The 21,523-nt window shown below is 53.7% G+C and overlaps 1 protein-coding gene across 1 annotated transcript in view; it reads left to right on the forward strand.

The window, feature by feature from the left end:
- The first annotated feature begins 6,765 nt into the window (after window positions 1-6,765).
- Window positions 6,766-21,523, forward strand: part of RAB7A (RAB7A, member RAS oncogene family) — a 45,950-nt gene continuing 31,192 nt past the window's right edge. The window contains exon 1 of the mRNA XM_027523431.1: window positions 6,766-6,977. The gene's annotated coding sequence lies outside the window, so the exon portion shown is untranslated. The remainder of the gene's footprint in view (window positions 6,978-21,523) is intronic.

Raw genomic sequence — 21,523 nt, forward strand, 5'->3', positions numbered from 1 at the left:
CACGACAGAGCAGAAGCGGTGGAAGCTCGCCTGCAGCGTTAAGTTGAAAAAAGATGGAGCCTCTGCATTGCCCTTCCTCTCACGCACATCCCTCCCCCTGGGCGGGGGGCAGCTCCACGCCCTGAGTCCTCTGTGAGGCTCCCGCGTTGGGGGCACTGCTGCCTCAGACAGGCCAGCTCAGCCCCACCGCTCGCCAGCAGCCACGTGGGTCAGCACCCGGGGTCCTGGCCCAGCCAAGCCGCGAGGTGATCACAGCTTCAGCCAACACGGCAGCTGCAGCCGGGTGACTTGTCGAAACCGTGGGAGCTGAGTGCTCATCTTTCACAGCTGCTGAGTTTTAAGCTGATTTTTATATTTTCTAAAGTTAAGTAACGTGGTATGTTGTGTCGAACATAGACAAAAGACATGGATGATGAACACCACTTACTATCTTCCCAGTTCTCTCTAGGCAGAATGATGGTTGGTGCCTCATTTTCCTATCCACAGATGCCCGATTTTCCTAAAATGTTCAATAATGGACCTACGCTGTTTACAGAGTCAGGGAGAAAGTGCAAGTGACAGCTGATTTTAGGAGACTTGGGGACTGTTTGGTCACACAGACGCATTTGGGGCAACATTTGGTAAAATGGGGAGTATAAAAACGGTCTGCACGGAACTCCCTCGTGGCCTGGTGGTTAGGACTCCTTGCTCATTGGCAAGGGCTTGGGTTCCACCCCTGGCTGGGGAACTAAAAGCTCACAAGCTTCTCAGTGCGGGTCTGTATTCTGTTATCATTGCATAAAAATTCCATCTGCGTTTGAACGAGGCCTGGACAGGAAAAGTCAAAACATTTAGTTCTTTTGGAGTCTCTATCTTAAATAGCAAATGCATTGTTAATTGCAATGTCTAATTATTGAGTTGCATTAGCCATAACATGGAAAGTAAAGAAAGGTCCCTCTGGCAGACACTGGAGGGAGACAGGGTGGACCCCAGCCCCAAGCAGCAGGGGAATGGGGATGCCATAGGGAATGCGAAGGTTGGGGTTTGGAATGGACCAAAGGCTGAACCCAGGAGAGGACTAGGAGGGGACAGTTGGGTCCTGGTGCCTGGCTTCACACGAGGACAGAGAGAGATGGTCCAGATAACTGCCCCACACTTGAGAACACAGAAAAGGAAAATGCAATATTGATACAGCTTCCTCCACTGTTTGAAAGTAAAGTGTTCCTAAGAAACCTTTCATGAGCCAAGTGGCATAAAGGGAAAAAACAGTCACCTTAGGAGACATCTTGCTCTCAGATGCACAGACAAGTCAGGATCAGACGCTTGCAGACACAGCTCACAGTTCTGGCCGCTGATTCTGAGATGCTGAGTGCGCTTCCTGGGAAGGACCTGGGGTGGGGGGGCGGGTTGCCGCTCCTGCTGCTCAGAGCTTGCACTGCCTCTAACAGCTTGCAGCAGAACTCACGGGAAACGCTATTTCCACTTTTTGCCTTTTTCTTATAAAAGTGAAAATCCTCTTTGGATTTCTTTTGGTTAGTAAAAACAGGTACTAAAGTAGGGCTTTCTTAAAATTGGAGTGGCATAAAGCAACTGTTTAAAAAGTGGGGAATGCCTGCGTCGGGTCATTTTGAAAGTTTTACGTAACTGTCTGTGTTCTCTTTGCCTTGTTTCTTCCAAGAATAGATTAGAGACCTGGCCTTTTAGGGTGCTCACCAGTGCATTCAGAGGGGGAGGAACGTCTAACCATGAGATGATGGTCATTAATATTCAGTTACTGTCCGGACAGTCACTGCTGTTCCTTAGCGCTCAGATTCCTCTCCTTTCAGGGACGTGGTAAGATCCTGCTTCCCTGCCTTGTGGAGGTTGCTGTGACCCCGGGTGGGGAGGGGGGCAGTGCAGGGAGGCATGGCGGTTCACGTGTGGCTGGGGTCTCCAGGGGCAGTACCGGAGTGGGCCACACTGCACCTGAGACACAGCAGGCAGGGGGCCCGCAGGGGTGGGGGCTGGCACCATCAGCCCGGATTCCTGAGTTAGAATGGCGTTCAAACACAGTTGGGTGATGGTGGATACACAGACCTGCATGGGGGATGAACTTACATAACACGCACGTGCACACACGCACACACACACGCAGAAGGGAGTACAGGTAAGACTGAGGAGCTCAAAATACCACCAGTGTCAGTGTCCCCGCGGGGGTACCCTTGGGGGATGCCGAGTAAAGCGTACAGGCCGCCTTTCTGGACTGTGTCTCACGCCTGCATGTGGGTCTACAGTTAGCTCCGGAAAACCAAAAAGTGACCGAATTATTCCTTTTCCAGCAGTTTTCCAATCTTCCTGATCACCTCAGGGAGAAATTCTTGGTATGCTGGCAATGCGCATGTCGCATTTCTCTAAAACTTGCAAATATGCATTTTGAATAGAGAAAGTGTAGGCTTCCTTCTCAACTTTCAGCAGACCACAGCCAGTTATAAGTCAACAATCTTATTTTTGTGATGCTTGCCTTGCCAGTTATCTTCACTTGGCAGTAGAGACTCATCCCCTTATGATGCTGATACAAAGGTTTATTTACAAAGAGTTTAAATTTTTAAAAATCAACTCCCTTTCCATAACTAGCAGTATTGATGGCATGGGATATATAAAAAAAAAAATTATGAAGATGGTATGCAAATGATAGAATTTGAGGGAACACAGATCCCTTGGGGAAAAAGTGAAGTTTTGAAAGAAGTTTAATGTTAATCGGTTGAAGAATCTCAATGTCGTGTAACATAAATACAAAATACGCCATGAGTTCGATCCCTGGGTTAGGAAGATCCCCTGGAGGAGGGCATGGCGACCCACTCCAGTATTCTTGCCTGGAGAATCCCATGGGCAGAGAAGTCTGGTGGAGTATGATCCATAGGGTCGCAACGAGTTGGATACATCTGAGCAACGTAACACACATGTGCCGTGGATAGCAGATTTCCTAATGGCATTAAATACTTTGAAGTGTAACACATATATGAAAAAGCATTCAAATAATGCATAAGTGTACAACTCAATAAAATTCTCCCCAAGTGGATCATAAATGCCATGATTCCAGTCTATAGCAGAATTTTTATGTGGAAATTGACAAGCTGAGTCTAAAATTTATATAGAAATGCAAAGGGCCAACGATTGCAAAGGCCTTCCAGAAGGGGAGGAGGAGAAAGTTGGAGAACTTACCCGCCAGATCTCAGGACCTCCCATGTAAGTATAGTAATTAATCCAGTGTGGTGTTGGCATAAAGTTGGGCAGACAAATCAATGGAACAGGACAGTCTAGAAATAGACCCATAAATCTACAGTCATCTGACTTCTGGCAAAGGTGACAGCTGAGCGCCGTGGGGGAAGGGCATCTTTTGAACAGATCCTTCAGGTCGTGGCTGCTTCTCTGTGCTCTGGGAGCCCCGACACCTGTGTGGGGCCATGGGTGAGCTACCCACAGAGCTCCGTGGGCCTTCCCCTCATCTGGGTCCACGGTAGGGTAGAGCCGGCCAGGCTAGAACTCTTCTGCCCCTCTAGCTCATCCTCCTCGGGTGCCCTGTCCCTGGCCAGCCCTCCCAGCCACAGAGCCAGCAAGAGAGCCGTGGTCTGCAGCCTCCACGACAGCCATGATTCTCCTGCCAGGGGTGCACGTCCTTCCGTGGTCCTTGCACATTGAGTCAGAGCTACTCCGTGTGAGCCCACCGAGTTCTGTGGAGGTGATGACGGGTGACTTGTGAGGCTCGGTCATGTCAGAGATTGCAGCATCACCTTGGCCTTTTGGGTGGTTTTCTCAGGCGGAAGCCAGCTGCCACGTTGTGCGTACATGAGCAGCCCCGTGGAAAGGCCGTGTGGAGAGAAGTGCACGTGTCAGCACCAGTCACCGTTGTGTGAGCCAGCCCCAGGCGAACCCTCAGCTCATCCCTCAGCCGAGTCCCTCTGCCGTGGCCCAGGCAGCATGGAGGATACAGGGGTCATGCTCACGACCCACTGTGTGACCTCCTGGTCCATGGGAGTCATGAGATAAGAGGTGAGCACAGGTTTTCGTCACTTAGGCTTGGGGGTGTTTTGTTTTGCAGTGAAGGATCGCTGATACAGTGGCTTAAGCAAGCTGCTGCCCTTTGGACCGACCTCTTGACTCCAGGAAAAGCCTACAGGGTGGCCTCGCCCAGGCCAGGCAGGTATGCAAGCAGCAACCCCTGTAGCCTCCTCTCGTCTTGGAGTCCTCTCCTGCCCCTGCCAGGGGTTGGAGGGCAGGATCCATTCAGAGATTCCCCAGGAAAGGAGAGTCCCATGGGTCCTGTTCCCCCCGACCCCAGCTGTAAGTCTCACAGAGCCCCCTCACCTCAGTAACCAGGGTGGGGGGCAGCCCAGTGATCCCCAGCGGCCCTGTGGCCCCGTGAATTCTCTGTCTCCCCTCTGCTCAGTGCGGGGAGGTGAGCTGGGTGGCGGGGCCAGTCCTGCCACTTCCGCCTGCGCCGAGACAGGGCCGGGTCTCACCCGTCTTAGCCGGTGTCCCAGTCTCCCTAAATGTCAGCTCCTCCACACTCTTTGCCCTCAATTGTGGATCTGGACTGTCAATAGCAGGGAAACAGGAAAAGGCTCCCTCAACCTCAGGATCAAAGGCACTCAGGACACACCACCAGCCAGCCTTTGTGCATGAGTTTCCTCTCGGCTCCTGCTTCCTTCCCTCCAACTCTGTTCTCCAGGAACACCAACTGGTCAGCAATTTCTGGAACGAGTTATGACATGCTCTCTTTTCTCAACCTTTGCACATAGCCATCCCTCCAGGGTAGTCACCTTCCTCTTCGCCCAGCAGGTTCTTATTCATCCTTCATGAGTCACCTTGGCACCACCTCCTCTGGGAAGCCCTCCTTGGCTACTCCATCTCCTGGGCAACCTCAGCTGTTTCTCCTGCACCGCCCTCACTCCTTGGCGTCCTGTATCCAGTGTTCTCCACGCTGTATCTGCGGCAGGGCAGACAGCTCGTGACCAGGTTCGTTCTCCCTCTTCCGGAGCACATAGCTGGCGCCTCGCCCGCTGCCACATTTTGCAGGTCCTCTTGTATCCAGGTGTGCAGCACAACTAGCTCTCACCAAAGGAATGTGAGCAGAGGTGGTGTGTGTCACTTCTGCGCCCAGGCGTTTAAGAAGCAGGTGTGCCATCTCTACGGAGCTCCTCCCCTGCTCCTAGCTCTCTACAGTGACAAGCCCCTTGTGAACAGTGTGGCCACGGGGTTGCCCACGTCTGCGTGTGCAGGAGAGCCACCTACTTCTGTCTTGTTTGAAATCTGACTCCTTGGAGGCCTACTGTTAAAGCAGGTAGGGTTACTTTCTGAAATACAGCACCATGACTGCATGTTTACTAATATAATCTTGCTGGACTAGTCTCAAGGGAGTGGTGGGAGCTCCTTATGTGAAAGGAGAGAATTAGGGAGATGGCAGAGGAATGAATTTATCAGTCGCTCAGTGAATACTCACTGCGTACCTGTCACGACTCAGGCACTGTTCCAGGCATTGGCATCTCAGCATCAAACCAGGTAAACAAGGAAGTGGCCTGATTTGGGGATACAGGCTGGGGTCACTCCCTACCCACTGCCTCTGCTGTGTTTTTCCTCATCACACTTAATTTTTTTTCTTATTTGGCTGTGATCTTTATTGCAGAATCTTTAGTTGCCCACAAAGCCTTAGCTCTGGCATGTGGGATTCTTAGTTTCGTGACCAAGGATCGAACCTAGGCCCCCTGCATTGAGAGTGGGGAGTCCCAACCATTGGACCTCCAGAGAAGTCCCAGGATAGGGCCTTTGGGTTGTAAAACCTTTAGTTTTTATTCTGACCTATGGGAATAGTTTGAGCAGGAGAATGACATGTTATTGTGACTGCTGTGTTGATACTAGATAGGGAATGGGGTGGGAGCAGGAAGCCAAGTTGTTGCCATAATCCAGGTGAGAAAGGATGGTGGTTCAGAGCAGGTGGTGGTGGCAGAGAGTGTAAGGGGTCACATTCTGGGTATCTCTCAAAGGCTGTGGGTGAGGGGTCCAAGAGAGAGAGATTTAGTGTCCTGGAACTGCTGGTGGCTTAGAACAACAGAAACAGATTCTCTCAAATACAAGAGTCAGCCTCAGCACCGGCCCCCAGCACTTGCTGCTGGCATCCTTTCAATTGTGGCCACTCTGTCTCCACGTGGCCTTTTCCTCTTGATTTGTCTCTTACAAGGAGGGAATCCAGGAAGGTCTCATCTCCAGATCCTTAATTACACCTTCAAATACACTTTTTTCCAAATCAGATCACACCCACAGGTTCCACGATGTGGACATACCTTTTGGGGCGTCACTATTCAACCCACTACGGTAATCAAGAATGATTCCATAGTTATTGTATCCAGTAACCAGAAGAATGAAGTTTGCAGGAACCAACACAGGAAAAGGTTATGAGAGGAGCATGTTGTTGAAGACGGAGCCAAAGTTCTGAGCAGCTCCTACGGTGTGCACGTGGAGCTAGAGCTGGGTGGGGTGCCCCACCCTCCGCGGAGCTCTCCGGGTTCAATTTCTTCGCTCTATTTGATGAGGAGCTGCTTAGGGGCTGAGGCTTCGGTGGGTGGGTCCAGCATGGCGCCGCTCTGCTCCCGGCGGGGGCCTCCAAGATGGCCGCAGCTACTGGGGGCAGACATGTTTGTACCACGTGACTCGGGCCGGGGCCGGAGAAGGCGGAACGTGACGCACGGCTGAGCTGGGGCTCCGCCCCCGCAGCCCTGGCGTCGAGCGTCTCGTGACAGGTACTTCCGTTCGGGGCGGCGGCGGTGGCGGAAGTGGGAGCGGAGCCGGAGTCTTGGCCATAAAGCCCGAGGCGGCGGCGGCGGCGGCGGCGTTGGAAGCTTGGACAGGCCCGGGAGCCCGCAGGAGCCGCAGCTTGGACCTCCCCGCGCGCCGGTCAGCCCCCGTTTCCTCCTCGGCGGAGCCCTCGCGACGCGCCCGGCCCGGAGCCCTGCGGAGCGGCCGCGGTAAGCGGCGGCCCGGCCCCATCCCCCTCCCTGGCCTCGGTCGCCGGCGCGAGCCGTCCTCGTCTCGGGCAGGCCGGGCCCGGACCCGCGGGGAGCCCCGCGCCCTCGGGCCCGGCGGCAGGCCAGCCGAGAGGTGGCCGGGTGTGACCGCGGCCGGCCGCGACTCGGGTCGGCGCCGCGCACGCCCTCCTCTCGGGCCGGCCGACCGGAGCGGCCCGATCTGCGCGCCCGGGCGGTGGCCAGCCGGCCGGCCGCGGGGGCGCCGCCCACCCCGCCCCGATGCCAGGCCGAGCCGCGTGCCCGCCGTCCCGTCCGCCGAGCGGCAGGTCGGCCGAGGGTCCCCGACGCCGGGAGTCGACGGAGAGCCGGTCACGTGCCCCCAGCTCCCCCGGGCGCCGCGGGCTCCCGGGACGCGGAGCTTTTTCTCTTAAACGGGTCGTGGGGAAGCCTGGAAGAAGTTTGCAAACTTGCTGGGGACGAACCGCTGCCGGGTGCTGCGCCGTGTTAGGTCTGGACCGCTACGGGGCCCGCCTGTGCATTCAGCTCGGGCTTCCCGGCGAGGAATGGTTCGCGAAACTGGACGATTGAGAATAAAGACAGCGGCCACTGGGGTGCTTACTGTCTGTCGGGCGGCGTGGCGAGACCTCTGCACCGGTTGTTATATTTGATTCTTAGCACAGCTTCTCAAGTACATTGCTGTATCCACTTGTACGTAGCGAAGTCGAAGATCGGAGGGGTTAAATCACTGGCCCAAGGTCGCGGAGCGGAGATCGGAGTGCGGGTCCCTGAAGCTTGTGATCTGTCTCTTGCCACCGGGTATCTGCCTCTCTCCGCGTCTTTTCTTTCTGGTGATGTGACGTTGGAAACCTCTGGTAGCATTAGTTCTGCCTTAAAACCACAACATTCCGTTTTCAGTTGTGAGTTAGAACGCTTTTTTTTTTTTTGGTAGTGTCGCGCCAGTCCATTGGGAACTCTAAAATTCTAGTAGAGTTGTTGGTTGAGGTTTGAAAATTTTTGTCACCTTGGTTTCTTGTCAAGTGAATTGGGCTGGCAGTCTTGCGTGTGGACCTTTCTGAAGCCTTAGTGCGTGGGTGTCCGGCCAGTTGGTTCTTTACTGTTGGAAATACTGTATCTTCTCTTTAGATTCCAAAAGAAGAGGCTCTTGTCTCTTCCTTGTGACTGAAGCAGCTGATTCCTCGCATGACTTCTCATCCATGGATTAATAAAGTCTCCTGTTAGTGTGCTTCTCTCTTCAGACTTGGGAGAGTTTGTTCAGTTTTGAGTCCTAAGAGCTGGGAAGTGAGTCCTGAGTGCTTCTCCTGAAGGTCCTGGCCAGGCTGAGAAGTTGGTGCCTCCTGCCTTGTTGTAGTCTGATTTCTTTTTTTCTTTTTTTTTTTGTTACCTGGTCTGATATATTGAAGTGAGTAATCTGCGTGGTAGCTATAAATATTGTTTGTGTTTGGAGCAGAGTACTGGTGACGAGTGGCTTTTCATCCATTCATCACATGTTTTCAGTATCTACTGAGTATCAGGCATGGCTGAGTATTGACTCAGGGAGAGAGGTCTGGTTCCTGTCCTCAAGGACTTTAAAACTGGTGAGAGATCATGGCCAGGAATTCTCTTGTGGACTGGCATGGTGGTGCTGTAGATGCTGAGATTTTTCATAAGGGAGAGTTATTTTCATCTCAGCAAGTGCATCTGTGGTAATGCAGACAGCATGGTGTTCTGCCCTAACTTGAAGGCTTTGTTAATTTTCACAGCAGCATTTGGTTTGTTTTGCTTTTGAAGAGGGTGTGTAGAAGATAATATCACAGTTTCTAACTGATCGTGTTTTTTGAAGAGTAACTTTCAGCTCTAAACTTGTTCTTTTGCTCTGGGGCATTTGTTGTTCACTCCACATGGAGTTTGTGTCGCCAGAACCTTCCAGGACAAGTCTTAGCTGTTGGGGGCTCTCTGAGCAGAGATGCTCTTGTGGGGCTGAGGTGGCTGCTTAGGATGCCAGCACAGGTTTAATGTGCCAGGGTCACCCTTGGTAACTCCCGCCACCCCATCTCCACCAGCCCTCTGTCTCTGCTTGGTTCACAGGGGAGTTTTACATTTGCTGTAGGATTGCATGAGTAAACAAGTAGAAGGGGGGAGTGGAATGTAGAGGACACTCTAAAAATAGCTTTATTGGTACATTTTTCCAGGTAATTGTAAGCAATCTCCTGAGGCAAAAATATTTTTTGATGCCAAACAAGTCTAAGCCACCACCCCCCCGCCCCCCATCAAACCCCATAATCAAAGACCATTGCTTTATAGTAAAGTGTGGCTTTGAATGCAGTTCCTTACTCTACCACCAAAGAAAGCAAAAAAGGGGGGGGGGGGGTTTGGCTGTTTGATTAGCTGTTAATAAATTTCCAACGGGACCTGCACTGAGTGTGTACTTGCCCTTTGATTCGGCGTTGGTGCTTCTACGAGAGGGTGTAGCAAACCCAGATCCCACACGTGGGACTACCGTTTTACGAACTGTTTCTCTGAAATTGGACCTACATGTTTGTCATGACTCCTGTCTGGAGTTGTCTGGTTCTCCGCCTAGTAGTTCACATAGGACTGAGGAGAACTGGACCAGTTACTGGACTGGGAGCTGTACCGGCAGGGTGTTCTGGGGCAGTCAGGAGGTGTCCTGAGCCAGGCCCAGTTAGGGGTTCCCCTGCGCCAATGGCATCTGGAAATGAGCTCCCTGCTGCCCACCCCACTCTGCAGCGCCTGGCTCTCTGTCGCCTCGAGTCTCCCCTGTAGGGTCGCTGCTGTGTGCCAGCATCCGCTCCTGTGTGTGATCAGACACGCGTCCAGGACGCCGTCTCGGGACTCTGTGCTGTCTGCAGTTTGTTGCGGTGTTGATGTCTTCAGTTACTGGCTCTCGTCTCTTCCCTCTGTTTTGTGGTTTTTGCTTCTTGTGTACGGCATTAAATACAAAAACAGTTTGCATTCACGTTTTAAAGCTTCTTAATGGTGGCTGTGGTCAGTGTGACCTGAGAGTCAAAGGTGAAAGGGATGCAGCGGGGAACTCAGAGCAGGCTCTTCAGTGCCGCCGCCCACTGGTTTCAGTCTCAGCACTCCAGGCTGCGATTTCAAAAACAAATTTAAGAATAGCTACAGAATGCCTCTGTGGGGGAGGAAGCGAGCTCGGCAGTTGGTTCCAGGGGTGACACGCAGTCCTGGCCGAGTTCTCCTGCCTGGAGATGCAGCACTTATGCAGGGGATCGCAGGCCTCGCCTGGCTGCTCTGTTTTGGTGATGTCATCACTGCTGAGGAGAGCAATCTGAGTCCCTTGTCCATTTCCTGGCTTCGCTGGACTGCTCGCTGTCCGGCAGAGCAGCTCTGAGACGGTCTGTGAGAGGGAACTGGGGGCCTGGTAAGGCTGGCATGCGAACCTGCCGCCAGGTGCCACGAGCCACCTTCCCTGGTCTCCCCGCCCTGTCAGGTGTGAGCGGCTTGCTGCTTGCTACCGGCCTTCCTGGCCTGACCCAGCTCCGCTAGGGAGTCTTTGGAACATTACCCTGCGGACACCATTGGTTTCCCATTCTCGTAGGCAATTTTAATTTTTTAAAATTGATTTCCATTTGAGTTGTTTGCGAGTACACAACAAAGCTACTATGAATTAACCTTTTAAAAACCCGATCGTAACAGCACAGAACTTCGGGGAAATCGGTGCCCTTTACATGTGGCTTTCAGTCAGGCTGCCGACAGTTCTCTGGACACTTACTGGTCCGGGGGCCCCAGAAATAGCTCAGGGTTGCCCTGGCAGCCCGCAGGTTAAGAGACTCGATAAAACCCCCTGACCTGTGCCTTGCTGTGGATGCTTGCTCAGGAGCACTTTTGTAGAAACTTTGCTACACGATACTCGTCTTGCAGTGTTACTTCATTAGTATTTGGGGAGTGCTTATGGTTCTACCGCTTTCGGCTAGGTCTCACAGCTGTCCTGCAGGCTCAGGAGGCCGGCCACTTGAGTGCTGGCCGGGGTCTCTCGGAACATACTGAAGCTCTGACACTCCAGTTTGGCTTTTGGATTATTCACGATTGCTCTGAAGCTCTCAACTTTTGAGTCTTTATAAAAACGTTGTCCTTCCTCCACTGAAAAGTGCTTGTTGCCCAGTCGTGTCTGACTCTTGGCAACCCCTTGGATTGTAATCTGCCAGCCTTTTCTGACCATGGGATTTTCAGGTAAGAATACTGGAGTGGGTTGCCATGCCCTTTTCCAGGGGATCTTCAGGACCCAGGGATCAAACCCGGGTCTCCTGCATTGCAGGCAGAGTCTTTACCATCTGAGCCACCAGGGAAACCCTGTTTTTTATTTAAAGTGACATTTTTTTTTTGCTAATTATTAAACTAGTCACTTCTTTAAAAAAAAAAAGCTAGGAAAATACAGAAGTGAAAAAGAAGAAAAGTGTAATTCGCTATCCAGAGGAAGACCAGAGTGTTGGTTGGTAATGTTGTTTTTATGAATGCGTGTTTCAATGCCTTCCTTTAATGAGATGGAGTTTTAAAGAGATAGTGTGAGAAGGTCACTGTGGGTGTCCGTTGGCTCCTCTGACAGGTGGGAGGGGAGCTGGGGGTCAGGAGACAAGCTGTGCGTTCTGACTGTGTAATGGCAGCAAGGGAAGAACCTGGTGAGTCCAGTTCGGTGGTGAGGTTGACCTGCTGTGGTGACAGTGGATAGTAAGGTGCTGCAGTTGTCATTTCTGTGTTTTACTAAACCCTGAATTTGCAGTGGGACATATGAAGCACGTGCAAGTGAGTGAGAAACTGGGAGAGTTCCCATGAGCTCGGAAGGCCACTTGTGCCTGCTTGCGGGCGTCATCACCCGTGCCTGCCGGTTTTCTTTCCTGTGTAAACACCGCGCTTAGGCTCCGGCTGTGTCCCTGCGTCAGTCCCGTGCCCTTTTGTCTCTGTCCCTCTGAGTTGGTGTCGCCGGTGGAATTTTCTGGTGGGTGCAGTCGCGACACCGTTCTTATTGCTCCCTAGTGCTTCTTCACGTGATGCACCGTGATGTTTTTGTTAACTTGCTGGTGGGCATCTGGGTGGCTTGTAGTGCGTGGCTGTTAGAAGTAGTGCTGTCCTGGAAGCCCCCTGGCGCTCCAGTGGCTAAGACCCCACACTGCTGCTGCAGGCGGCCCGGGTTCCATCCCTGGCAAGAGGACTGGCCAAACAATCTCCATGGTGAGAGGAGTGGCCAGCAAACCTCCGTGTGAATAGTGCCGGGTCCATCTGCTGATGGATCTGTGTGCACATGTCCGTTATGTCAGCCCTGAGGAGTGGAAAGGCTGGGTTCTAGCCCGTGTATCTGTAGATTGCTAGGCCAATGTACCAGAACAACAGATTTGTTGTCTCTTAATTTCGGAGCCTGGAAGGCCAAGTTTGAGGTGCTGGCAGAGTTGGTTTCCTCGGGGGCCCCTTCCTTGGCTTGTGGGGACCGTCTTCCCCCTGTCTGCTCACCCTGTCTTTCCTCTGCAGGGGTCTGCGTCCTAGCCCCCTCTTCTCAGGACCCCAGTTAGATCCACTGGGGCCTGCGGGACCTTGTCTAATCTCCCTCCCCCTGTGAGGGCTGTCTCCAGCTGCGGTCACGGTTTGACGTTTTGAGGTGACGGGGTTGGGACTGGAGTGTGGGGGGCACAGTTCAGCCGTAACCGTGTGTGCGGCGCTGTGGTGGCCCCGCTAGGTTCCCACCGTCCTGCCGCTTCTGCACCCGCCAGCCGTGCGTCAGGGCTCCAGATACTCCGCGTCTTTGCTGACTTACCTTCGTTTTGCCCCTGGGGTACTGGCGTTGCACCCCCGTCCAGTAGTAGTGTGAGCAGTCCTCAAGCGGGTGGGGAGGTTGTTTTCGAAACAAAACGCATCAGAATTTGAGACTGCCTCTTGTGAATGCTTCTTGAGTCCACCGGGGATAGAAGAGCAGAGTGGCTTCAGCAGGGGAGCAGGTGGCCCTTCGTGCTGGCCGGTGGGGGCTCCTGCAGTTATCGTCTGACTCACTCCTGGAGGTGGAGCTGCCTCAGAGCGCCAGCTATAGGGTGTAAAGGTAGCCAGATGAGAGTTCTTCTTTGGCCGGACACTTGTGTCCTTGAAACACTGGATTCCCTCATATGTATGCTCCGAATTGGCCTGCATTGCGTGTTCTGACTGAGCCTTTAGATGGTGGCTGGTGTTTGACCAGCAGCCTTGGAGCTGAGTGGTGGCTGTAGACCTGGGATCGCTGGGGTAGTGCTGCCCCGCCCCTCCCCCACACTCACCTTGAGGGCAGAGGTGAGTCCCGGCTCCAGGATGAGCCTTGAAATACTGCTCAATAGCTTGATGATATTTCTCCAGTTCTAACTTTGCACGCTGGGTTGCTATTTGTAGCATGTAAGATTTGCTTCTGGGCCAGTGATAAATATGGATAGCCTTCTTGAATGATAGGTTGCGCGTTCATTCGCCGCAGTTTTATTGTGTACTACAGCAAAGCACGGCTGGCAGCTGCGGGGACGATCAGATGAAAAGCGCTGGAGGTTTCCGAGTCGTTGTAGAAACGAGACAGATGCCAGTCCCAGGATCGTTAGAAGAGGCCAGGGGCTGGGTCAGAGGGTGCTGCCGAGACGTCAGGAGAGTGCCTTGCAGGGGGATCTGGGAGAGCCGCTGGAGGGCACTAGAGGGAGTGGGGGGCATGGGGCAGGTGAGGGGCTGTGGCCTTGGGACTTGGGAGTGGCCATCCGGGTGGGGAGTGGATGAGCCCCGTGCACGGTGAAGGGTGGTGTTGAAGTGCTAGGCTGGGTCATAGATCTTTCCCCTGACCCGCACAGCCCTGGTGGGTAGGGAGGGTGGTGTCAGTCACCCACGAGGAGTGCCTTTGATGGTGCAGTTTACCTGAAGACACACGGAGAGATGAGTGGGGCTGGGCCTGAGATACAGAGGGCACGCATCAACCTTCAGGGGCGCACTCCCTCAGACACACCTGCAGCACGGGAAATCCGGGGCTGGCTTGGGGGGACTGACCGGAGACAGAGAGCAGGTGGTTTGGTCTTCTTCAGCCAGCTTGCCATGTGGGCTCTTCTGAATAGTGAATGGGTGCTGTTTTATCAGGTAAATGCCTGAGATAATCTAAAGCTGATGTCAGATGTTCAGAGTATTGAAAAATAGTGTGTGTAGCTTTCTCTTGTTTTCCAGTCTGCCTTACCAAAAAGGGAAAAAAAAAAAGGGCACTGTCATTCTGGCTTCTTAATGAGGACTCTTAGCTCTTGGTTTGGCACCTGCTTGAGAACAGTGGGAGCGTCCCTTAAAAGAGTCTATTGATTGGGGCTGCAAAGTCCTTGCGACAAAAATTGCTTTCCAGGGAGCTTGACTCGCTGTGAAAAGTGGCTCCACGTGAATGTGATGCCTTGGAAGAAAGTGTGTGTGTGTCTGTATGTACACGGTCTCTTTACATTTTAGAGAGCTCAGCGCTCACCTTGAAGCAGCATCTGAGTTGTCAGCGTCTGTTTCCAGAGGAGAGATCCGCCTCAAAGAACATACTCAGTATCACAGGCCAGCACTGCGTGTTACAGGTCGGCACACATGTCTTTAACCCCAACAGTACTGAGCCGAGAGCGCCTCCTATGGAAGCAGAGCCTCTGAATTTTAGTGAAAAGGTGTGTTTATTTAAAAGTGTGTTGGAAAGAGGGATGCTTTGACAGGTCTTTTCTTCTGAAATGTAAATTTCCGGGTAGTGAATGTCATGCCGTGTCTGACTGGACCGGCTGTTACTTATTCGGTGGTAACACACCATCCCCGAGTTGCCGCAGACTATCTGGCGTTCGCTTTCTGCAGGGGCGGGTGCTTGGTGTGGCTCTCCCGGGGGTCTGCGTCAGCCTCCCGCCGCTGTGGGGGCGCTGCCGGAGGGTCCCGGCCGTCGCTTGTGGCTGGCTGGAGCACGTCAGGGCGCCAGTAGCAGGAGGCTGGGCTGTGCTCGGCCGTGGGGGAGGGCAGCCCGCTGACTTCGGCGAGGTGCCTGGTGTGCGGGCTCCCAGCCCGGCCCGGCCCGCTGGCCCTGGGGCACCTGGCACCCTCACTCGCAGTCCCTCTGTCCCGTCCGGCGGGAGGGCTGAGCCCGCGCGGGTGTCTGGCAGTGCGCTGAGCACAGCATTGGTGGGGAGGCAGTGGTGGGCCCGGGTCCCCCCTGCTGTCGGCGCATTCAGGGCCTACCCTGTCCTTGTCGCGGGCCCCTGCGCATTCAGGGCCCACCCCGTCCTTGTCGCGGGCCCCTGTGGTCCTGGCCCCGCACGGCGGTCTCCAGCAGCTTGCCGGCTGTGTCCCGGTGCCGACCGCGTCCGGCCTGCTGAAACTGCCTGCCCTGAGTGCGCTTTGCTCTTGCTGCCTTGGGTCCAGGCCCCGCTGCGTCCCTTTTCCACGCTCACGTGCGCCTCCCGCCTCGCCCGGCTCCAGCGGCCTCGCTTCTTAAGCTTTACTGGCTGCGTCCCCCTTGGTCTCACCTCTCACTGAGTCCTCGAGTGGGTCTTAGACGTGTCTTTCACCGGTTTTGTGGGTGCTGCACCTGCTCTCAGAGGCTCTTAATGGAGACCCTAGACTGCTTGTTTAAACCAGTAAGCCTTTCGGGAGGGGAGCGCCGTGCAGCTTGCGGGACCTGAGTTCCCTGACCAGGGATTGACCGCGGGCCCCAGCAGGGAAAGCCTGGATCCTAACACTAGGCTGCCGGGAGCTCCAGATCCTAGGTGGATCTGTGGTTTCCCCCAGAAGGTAGCCACAGGAAAGAACGAACTAAAATACATTCCCCAAGTGGCTTTTGATACACACTCCCCACCACCCCATGCCCCCACCCCCATCCCCCCAACCCGTGCCCTGCCTGGTGCTCCCTGGCTGAAAAGTAGCACATGCCTGTGAATCCCTCAGCTTGCCTGGAACCAGTGGACTGGAAGCCAAGGGCATCTTAGAGGCTTCCTTAAGCAGGGCCACAGGATGGCTCTGAAGAGAGTTGCTGAGCTTAAGTTTCCACGGCTGCAAAATGAGAATTCAGCATCCCCGCTTTATTCCCAGTTTCGCTTTTTGCTGTTTCAGTTACCTTCGGTCAGCTACGGTCCAAAAGTCCTAGACGGACGCTTCCAGAAGTTACCGTTGGTCATTTGACAGTGCGTGCTGTTGTGAGCGGTGTGGTGGAGCTTCATGCCGTCCTGCCCCTCCCCACCTGGGTCTCAGACGTCCAGGCCTGCCCAGCTCACTGCGTGGCGGTCCTCCTGCTGTAGGGTCCGAGTGTGGTCGGAGCACAGGGCCCGCGTCGCCCGCCTCCCTTCCCTGCATCAGGCAGGCAGCTAACCTCTCACCTCACACGAGGAGGCGGGGGCCTCGGTGCGGCCAGATGTCTTGAGAGAGACCGCACTCCCTTGCGTTCAGTACAGTCTGTTGTTAGTAGCATCCTGTGCCTACCTTAGAGGTGATCACAGACTGGAGGCACAGGAAGGGCCCGCTGTGCGTGGGCTCCGGCTTCTCCGTGGTTTCAGGCACTCACTGGAGTCCTGGCGCGTGTCTCCCGCGGACGGGGCCCCGACTGTGCACAGGCTCGGTTGCAGTTTGCCTCTCGGGCTCCTGCCCTCCTGCGGTGGCTTTTGCAGGATGAAATTGCTGAAGTGCAAAAGACCCTTCCAGCCATTTGAAAAGCCGGGGCCCCTGTGGAGCCCTGTTCGTTCCCGTCCTGCTGGGTGGGGAGGTCTTCCTAAATGGTTTGTTTCTAAATGACAGACGCAGCATAGGAGTCTTGGGGAGGGTTCTCTGTCCCCCTTCTGGGTTACTGGGTGCTCGTGCTTCCAGACGTACACCTCTCCTCCAGAAGGGCTCGCTCAGCACACACACTCTGCGGCTGCTTGTGAAAGCCTCCCCCCATGCACACAGCACCTTCCCTTGTGGGTGCGCTCTGCCGACCGTGCCACACTGCCCACACCGAGTGTAACCATCCGCGGTGGGCATCTCGGTTACTTCCGCCTCTTCTCCGTAACAGAATCGTTTAGTCTCTGTCCGCTTCCGTGATCATGTCCCTAAGATCCCATGATTGTACATCCTTAGAATTTGGTACTTGTTGTTATCCTGCCCCAAGGAAGGTTGTGTACTTAGCTGTTTGTAGTTGCAAGGTTCTATTTATATAGGCGTCACTTTTCTTAGTGGTTGCCAGTGTAACTACTGGGGAAAATTTTAAAGGTGCCTCGTTGTTTAACATCTACGTTTCGTTGGTTAATGGATTAAATTTTGTAAAAAGGGGATTAGCTATTTTTCTTTTGTTATTTGGCTTTTGTTCTTGAAAGCCCAGGTGAGGATTTTTTTTTTTAATATATAGCAAGAATGTTTTTTATATAATAGCTTTTAAGAATATTTTTTGTATAGGAAGAATATGGTCCGTTTTTTATGTTACAGTGTTCCTGGCTTGTTTCTCTTGGCTTGGTTTGGTTGATGCTGCGTCTTTGTAGTGTTCAGTTCAGTTCAGTTGCTCAGTTGTGTCCGACTCCTTGCGACCCCGTGAATCGCAGCATGCCAGGCCTCCCAGTCCATCACCATCTCCTGGAGTTCACTCAAACTCACGTCCATCGAGTCAGTGATGCCATCCAGCCATCTCATCGTCTGTCGTCCCCTACTCCTCCTGCCCCCAATCCCTCCCGGCATCAGAGTCTTTTCCAATGAGTCAACTCTTTGCATGGGGTGGCCACAGTACTGGAGCTTCAGCTCTGGCATCAGTCCTTCCAATGAGCACCCAGGACTGCTCTCCTTAGGATGGCCTGGTTGGAGAAAGTTTAAGTAGTCTGGCCTGTTACTGTGTTTCATATTCTGGGTTCTGTGTTGTGCTTTGGCCTTCTCCTTTCCTGCGCTGGTTTTTTCCCTGGTACGGAGCACGTTGAAGGTTCTGTGTGATGTGATGTCAGACAGTTCTTTGCACATGCATGCTTGCTCCAGCATTTCACCTCATTGTCATCCTTTCTTCACCAGCTAAACATTTTTCATCGCACACACTAGCTCCCCCCACGTGTCTTTTCTAGACGCTCTGTTCCAGTCTTTGTCTCCAGGACGTTGCCACTGTCTTGCTGGCTTCTCTGCTTCGTGATGCCTTTTGATAAGCTCGTAGCTCCCCATCTTCATAGAGCTCTGTTGAAGCTGTGCTCAGAGACGCGTCTGCTTCTGATAAAGCGGTGCTCCTCCTGCCGCTTGTCCTGTGTCCTTGATCAGTTTGTCTGACAGTCTTTCCTCAGGTTGAGGGGATGCCCTTTCCCCAGATGGCCTGGTGGAGGGAGGGAAGGCCCGACCCCTGTGTCGCGTGCCTGCTGTGCAGACAGGAGAACCCCTGGCTCTGAGCCCCCGTGCGCGAGGCTCCGTCCCAGTGTGTGTCCCCGTCGCCGCGAGATGGCCTGGGAGGCAGGCAGCCGGGCTCACATGTGTCCGTGATGCTCTTCATGTCCCCGTTCTGCCACCTCTGGGCTCCTGCAGCGTTTGAGCAGACACAGTTACCTCATAATCTGCTCTCCGGGTGGATTTCTAGAATGTTTTATTCATTTATTGTTTGTCCAGGGGTGGCATGTAGGATCTTAGTGCATTAAAAAAAATGCTGCTTTTTATGAATTAATTTTCACAGATAAAGAGTAGACCATTGGGCCAGTCTTTATTTTTATGACTTTTAAGGAAATGTTAGCAGTCTGAGTTGGCAAAAAGTTACCTTTTGGACAGGAAAAAGTGTACTAGTCAACCGGTTCTTCCCTCTTTCTCTCGCTTGTTGACAAGTCTGTGCACGTGAACTCCTGCCTGCTCTCCAGCCTCGCAGGTGCCCGCAGTCCTTAGGGAGGGGGAAGGGGGAAGCCTGGTGCCCTCATTAGCCCAGTGGAGAGGCCTGGCGAGGGGTCCTTTGGGGCGGGGTGCAGTCAGGTCTGGCAAAGGTGTGGCCGTGCTGGGGCGGTGCCCAGGAGTCCCAGAGGGTGTCCTGTATTGGCCCAGAGGAAGCCCTGGAAACAAGTGTGTGTCCCTCAGTCTCTCCACCTGGAGACCATGGTGAACCCCCTGATGGCTTAGTTTTCACTACTAAAAGGACAGTTTGTAGGCACCGCTCAACAGAGTGAGAGCTGAATTTGTACCCTTAGAAATAAACCTAACTACATTTTAGAATGTTCATTAATGGTCCCTGTGACTCTGCCTGGCATATTTATGTGTTTTGAGTCTGTGTCTTGGAGGGGAGGAGAGAAGGGAACCTGAGACCCTCCCTGCGTGGCGTCGTGGTCGAGCCTGGAAGCAGGCTACCTGGGTTCTGGACCTCACTGAGTGTGAGGTGGTGGTCAGCCTGGAAGAGGGCAGTCTGGCGAGCTGGGGCTGAGTGCAGTGCGCAGGCAGCGTGGGGCGGGTTGGGGGGCTGCGCTTTTCAGCTGCGTGGTCGTTTGAGAGCCCAGGTAGAAGTGCCGTGATGGGGCTGAAAGCGGTTTTGTGGTGGTCTCGTTTTCGCCCTAGCCACAGTTGGTCACCACAGCCGATCCGTATCTCCACGTTGAAGTAGGCGGCGGTCCCTGTGGTGGAAAGGCTCTGCAGCTGGAACAGCGGGGGTGTGATGCGACCCAGCCCGGTCAGGTGGTCAGGTCGAAGCTCTGAAAGCAGCGAAGCCTGTTTGACTTGCTTTGGGGAGGGGGGAGGGCCCGGCAGCAGTTGCGAGAGGAAGCGGGCTCACTGCTCCGGAGCAGAGGAGGAAGAGGCGGTGCTGGGCGTTGCCGGCGTGCCACGGGCCTGGCCATCCCTGCCTCTGGGGACAGGAGCTCTCACTTCCCCTGCTGCTTGGTGGTGCTCACGTCACACCCGGGTGACCGATGGTCAGTTGTTGATGCCATTTGGCTGTTGTTACTGGAGGAAGGACTTGTTGGATGGGATCTGCTGACTGTTACCGCATTAGTTTTTCAAACATTGTAGCCTGTGGGTTACTCACTGATACAAAGTAACTGCTGCAGAAAAAGCTTCTGGTAGGAGAAATGCTTACCCTGTAGAGACTGTTTGTTGTGTTTTCTTATGTGTATTTCCAGAAAGATGTTTAGGACAAAACAAGCGGAATCTTGTAGCAAATACTCAGGTTCCTGATGTGGGTGGGGTTAGAATGCAGAGTTGGAAGTATTGATTTCAGCTGCAGTCTCGGGCCCTAGAAAGTTGTCCTGGAATAAAGACTCAAGAGGCAGACTCTGTGCCACGCGCCTCTTAACGCTAGGTCCACCTCCAGTGTTCTGGACAGCGTAAAGCCAGGAGCCGTGATTGTGATGTTGGAGTCTGTGCCGTTAGAGGAGCGGATCTTTGCCTTCATCTTTTCCTGTGGTTACAAGAGTTTTACAGAAGGAGCTACACTGAAGGGAAGATGACTCATCCCGATGGTTTACCAACACCAGAAACCACGTCATACCTTATGCTGGAAGGATATGCATGTACCTGGCATTTTCTGCTGAATTAGCAGTGATTCGAGGGCTTGGGTGAGTTTGATCAAGGTGTTTAAAGACTGTGGACCACAGTGACGCTATGCAAAGTGACGGGTCGGGAAACCTGAGCACAGCCCCTCTACCAGGCCAGTGCTGAGCTCCCAGCAGGCAGCAGCCCCGGAGGGAGGGAGGGAGATCTCTAGAACACCACCGTGAAACTCTCAACAACAGAAAATTATGGCCCATACAGAGAACCGCAGGAAGAAATGCAAGGAGATCCAACCAGTCCATCCTAAAGAAAATCAGTCCTGAATATTCATTGGGAGGACTGACGCTGAAGCTGAAACTCCAATACTTTGGCCACCTGATGGGAAAAACCAGCTCCTTGGAAGAGACCCTGATGCTGGGAAAGATTGAAGGCGGGAGAAGGGGATAACAGAGGATGAGATGGTTGGATGGTATCACTGACTTGATGGACTTGAGTTTGAATAAGCTCCGGGAGTTGGCGATGGACAGGGAGGCCTGGCACGCTGCAGTCCATGGGGTCAGAAAGAGTTGGACACGTCTGAGCGACTGAACTGAACTGACAGAGAACCAGCAATGTGTGGCCATTCACAGGAAAAATGAGTTTGACGGAAACCCTCGCAGAGGAGGTGGTGACATGAGGATACTAGTCAAAGCACGTTAATGTGCTCGAGGAGCCAAAGGAGAGTGCGGGCAAAGAAGTAAAGGAAATTGGGGATAGGTGTCTGAACAAAATGAGGGTATCCCAGAAACAGTAATTCTAGAGAAGCAGACAGTTCTGAGACGGAAACGCACAGTAGCCGAAAGGGGAAGCTTACAGAGGGGTTAGGAGCCGTGTGAGCAGGCAGGAGAGTGAGCCAGCAAGCCGAAACGACTCCACGTGAGGGCAGAGGAGCCTGGAGAGGATTGAGCATGGCCTGAGTGTGAGTGGGTTAGACCCTCCCGGGCCAGCTTGGACTGACGAGGGCGACCAGAGGCAGCTGCGGCCCAGCTCAGGCCTGAGGCTCCCAGGACGGAGGAGACGGTGTCATCAGAGCAGGACAGCGGAAACTGCGAAAGATAAACAGACTTGCAGATTTGTGGTCGCCGGAGGCAGGGAGCCGTGGG

Source organism: Bos indicus x Bos taurus, chromosome 22, assembly GCF_003369695.1.
Source record: "Bos indicus x Bos taurus breed Angus x Brahman F1 hybrid chromosome 22, Bos_hybrid_MaternalHap_v2.0, whole genome shotgun sequence".
NCBI lineage: Eukaryota > Metazoa > Chordata > Mammalia > Artiodactyla > Bovidae > Bos > Bos indicus x Bos taurus.